The sequence below is a fragment of the Colobus angolensis genome, unplaced genomic scaffold (genome assembly GCF_000951035.1).
Source record: "Colobus angolensis palliatus isolate OR3802 unplaced genomic scaffold, Cang.pa_1.0 Scaffold62, whole genome shotgun sequence".
Lineage (NCBI taxonomy): Eukaryota > Metazoa > Chordata > Mammalia > Primates > Cercopithecidae > Colobus > Colobus angolensis.
Window position 1 is genome coordinate 11,776,071 of NW_012119821.1, and position 4,872 is coordinate 11,780,942.

Genomic DNA, 4,872 nt, shown 5'->3' on the forward strand with positions numbered 1-4,872 from the left:
ATATCCCTGATGAACATCAGTGCAAAAATCCTCAATAAAATACTGGCAAACCAAATCCAACAGCACATCAGAAAGCTTATCCATCATGATCAAGTTGGCTTCACCCCTGGAATGCAAGGCTGGTTCAACATACACAAATCATAAACGTAATCCATCATATAAACAGAACCAAAGACAAAAACCGCATGATTATCTCAATAGACACAGAAAAAACCTTTGACAAAATTCAACAGTCCTTTATGCTAAAAACTCTCAATAAACTAGGATTTGATGGGACGTATCTCAAAAAAATAAGAGCTATTTATGACAAACCCACAGCCAATATCATACTGAATGGGAATAAACTGGAAGCATTCCCTTTGAAAACTGGCACAAGACAGGGATGCCCTCTCTCACCACTCCTATTCAAGCCAGGGCAGTCAGGCAGGAGAAAGAAATAAAGGGCATTCAATTAGGAAAAGATGAAATCAAATTGTCCCTGTTTGCAGATGACATGATTGTATATTTAGAAAACCCCATCATCTTACCCCAAAATCTCCTTAAGCTGATAAGCACCTTCAGCAAAGTCTCAGAATACAAAATCAAAGTATAAAAATCATAAGCATTCCTATACAGCAATAATAGACAAGCAGAGAGCCAAATCATGAGTGAACTCCCATTCACAATTGCTTCAAAGAGAATAAAACACCTAGGAATCTGACTTACAAGGAATGTGAACGACCTCTTCAAGGAGAACTACAAACTACAGCTCAAGGAAATAAAAGAGGACACAAACAAATGGAAGAACATTCCATGATCATGGATAGGAAGAATCAATATCGTGAAAATAGCCATACTGCCCAAGATAATTTATAGATTCAATGCCATCCCCATCAAGTTACTAATCACTTTCTTTACAGAATTGGAAAAAACTACTTTAAAGTTCATATGGAACCAAAAAAGAGCCCGCATTGCCAAGACAATCCTAAGCAAAAAGAGCACAGCTGGAGGCATCACACTATCTGACTTCAAACTATACTACAAGGCTACAGTAACCAAAACAGCATGGTACTGGTACCAAAGCAGAGATATAGACCAGTGGAACATAACAGAGCCCTCAGAAATAATACCACATATCTACAACCATCTGATCTTTGACAAAACTGACAAAAACAAGCAATGGGGAAAGGATTCCCTATTTAATAAATGGTGCTTGGAAAACTGGCTAGACATATGTAGAAAGCTGAAACTGGATCCCTTCGTTACATCTTACACAAAAATTAATTCAAGATGGATTACAGACTTAAATGTTAGATCTAAAACCATAAAAACCCTAGAAGAAAACTTAGGCAATATCATTGAGGACATAAGCATGGACAAAGACGTCATGACTAAAACACCAAAAGCAATGGCAACAAAAGTCAAAATTGACAAATGGGATCTAATTAAACTAAAGAGCTTCTCCGCACAGCAAAAGAAACTACCATCAGAGTGAACAGGCAACCTACAGAATGGGAGAAAAATTTTAAAATCTACCCATCTGACAAAGGGCTAATATCCAGAATCTACAAAGAACTTAAACAAATTTACAAGAAAAAATCAAACAACCCCATCAAAAAGTGGGTGAAGGATACGAACAGACACTTCTTAAAAGAGGACATTTATGCAGCCAACAGACACATGAAAAAAATGCTCATGATCACTGGCCATCAGAGAAACGTACATCAAAATCACAATGAGAAACCATCTCACACCAGTTAGAACGGCGATCATTAAAAAGTCAGGAAACAACAAGTGCTGGAGAAGATGTGGAGAAACACTTTTACACTGTTGGTGGGACTGTTAACTAGTTCAACCATTGTGGAAGACACTGTGGCAATTCTTCAAGGATCTAGAAACAGAAATACCATTTGACCCAGCAATCCCATTAATCCCATTACTGGGTATATACCCAAAGGATTATAAATCATGCTGCTATAAAGACACTTGTACATGTATGTTTATTGTGGCACTATTCATAATAGCAAAAACTTGGATCCAACTCAAATGTCCATCAATGATTGAATAGATTAAGAAATGTGGCTCATATACACCATGGAATACTATGCAGCCATAATTTAAAAAAAAAAAAAAAAAAAAGGATGAGTTCGTGTCCTTTGTAGGGACATGGATGAAGCTGGAAACCATCATTCTGAGCAAACTATCACAAAGACAGAAAACCAAACACTGCATGTTCTCACTAATAGGTGGGAATTGAACAATGAGAACTTTTGGACACCGGGTGGGAAACATCACACACTGGGGCCTGACATGGGTTTGGGGTCTGAGGGAGGGATAGCATCAGGAGAAATACCTAATGTAAATGATGAGTTAATGGGTGCAGCACACCAACATGGCACATGTATACATATGTAACAAACCTGTGCATTGTGCACATGTACCCTGGAACTTAAAGTATAGTAATTTTTTAAAAAGCAAGGAATCAAAATATATCACGAGAGAAAATTTATCAGTGACAAAGGAAGACAGGAAAAGAGGAATAAAGGAACAAAAGATCTACAAAATAATTAGAAAGCAATTAATGAAATGGCAGTAGTCAGTCTTTATCAAAAAATATCTTGAATGTAAATAGACTAAGTTCTCCAATCAAAGCACATAGAGTAGTTGAATGAACAACACCAAAATAAAAACAAGACTCAACAATATGCTGCCTTCAAGAGACTTACTTCACCTACAAGAACAGACATAGACTGAGTGAAAAACTGGAAAAGATAGTTCAAGCAAATCGAAACCAAAGGAAGCAGGAGTAGCTATATTTAAATAAAACAGATGTTAAATCAAAAACTGTAAAAATAAAGGTCATTATATAATAATTAGAAGGTCAATTCTGCAAGGGGAGATAACACCTATAAATATATATATACCTAACATTGGATATATAAGCAAATATTAATAGATCTAAAGGGAGAGACAGACTGCAGTACAATAATAGTAGGGGTCTTCCTCACCCTAGTTTTAGCAATAAACAGATCAACCAGATTGAATATCAGCAAAGAAACATCAGACTTAAACTGTACTGTAGACCAAATGGACCTAATGAACATTTACAGAACATTCCTACCAACAGCTACAAAATACACCTTCTCATCTGCACATGGAATATTCTCTAAATGTTAGGCCACAAAACAAGTCTCAACAAAATTTTTTTTTTTTTTCAGTGAGTTTTTCATGTTGACATGTAAACCAGACAGCCTACTGAAAATGTCATGAGGGCACGGAGAACACAGAGCTGCTTAAAACATTTCTCCCCTTGTCTCCATATTTTCATTCCAGTACCTGGACTACACTACATACTCTCAATTAAAAAAAAACCAAAAAACAAAAAACCACACACTAAATAACAATAATTCTCAATGCAGAGTTCTTCAAAGAATTCCTAATAATTCACATGTTCCGGCTTCAGTTATCACCGAGAACTGGTTTGGTTCCTTTCACCAGGAAACTGATCAAGGAAAAGAGTTGGGCAAAGTCAGATTTTCATGCCTGCCGGACTCCTTCGCACCCATGTCAGGGAGTACCAGAGCCTCCCACTAGCCTCCAGCCCCGGTCAGATGAGATAATGTTGGCTCCAAACCTCCTCAGCGTGTCGGTGTCTGGGGCTCCCGGCCCCAGGCAGGCCGGGCGGCAGCTACAGCCTGAGCTCGCGGTCGGGCTTCATGCTGTAGGGCTCTAGCTGCTCGCTCTCAGGCAGCAGGCTGTTGAGCCTGTCCAGCAGGTGCACGGTCTGGTCCACGCCCATCTGTATGCCGCAGAGGATGGCGGACATCTCGTTCACTTTCTAGATCTGCTCAGCATACTTGGCGTATCTTTTCTGACGCTTCTGCATGAAGCTGAACAGAGTCTCTACAGACAGATCCATCTCTTTGATACGTTTAACCAAAGCATTCTGGTCAAAAGCAACAGCCTCTGCACACTGATGCAGGTGATCTTGATATCAGAGGCAGAGCTGCAACACCTGCTGAGAGTCCAGTTTCTCCAATTTGGCATTTGTTGGGGAAGTCTGGCCACTCAATAGCCCTTTCAAAAGGGGCTGGAAGGTTGGAATCTCTTGCAACTTGATGACATCGGGATCGTTGCTGACGTTTCCTGAGGCCTGGGAGCCCTGAGCTACAACCATAATATCATCCATCTTGGCTCTATGCTTGGCTGGTGAAGGAGTCATGGTTCACGCGCCGCAAGCTCGCTCCTTCTGGGCTCAACAAATTTAAGAACATCAAAATTATACTACTGGAATAAAGCTGGAGATCAATAACAGGAGAAACCTCAGAAACATTACACGTACATGGAAATTAAAGAGCATGTTCCTGAACAACCAATGGAACAATGAAAAAATTAAAGGAAAATTTTAAAAATTTCTTTAGACAAATGAAAATGGAAACACAACATATCAAAACATATGCGATACAGCAAAGCAGTTCTCAGAGGAAAGTTTGTAGCAACAAATATTTACATCAGAAAAGAAGAAAGAGCCAGGAGCAGTGGATCATACCTGTAATCCCACCACTTTGGGTGGCATAGGCAGGTGAATCGCTTGAGCCCAGGAGTTTGAGACCAGCCTGGGCAATATAGTGAAACCCTGACTCTGCTAAAAATACAAAAAATTATCCAGGCATAGTGGCATGCACCTGTGGTCCCAGCTACTTAGGAGACTGCAGTAGGAGGATCACCTGAGCCCAGGAGTCCAGGCTGCAGTGAGCCGAGATTGTGCCACTACACTCCAGCCTGGGAAATGAGAGTGAGACCCTGCCAAAAAGAAAGAGAGAGAGAGAAAGAGAGAGGGAAAAGAAAAGAAGAAATATCTCAAATAAACAACCTAACATTGCACCTTAAGGA

The 4,872-nt window shown here is 39.7% G+C and overlaps 1 pseudogene; it reads right to left on the reverse strand.

Moving 5' to 3' along the window:
• Positions 1-3,281: 3,281 nt before the first annotated feature.
• Positions 3,282-4,201, reverse strand: LOC105527407 (annotated as a pseudogene).
• Between the last annotated feature and the right edge of the window lie 671 nt (positions 4,202-4,872).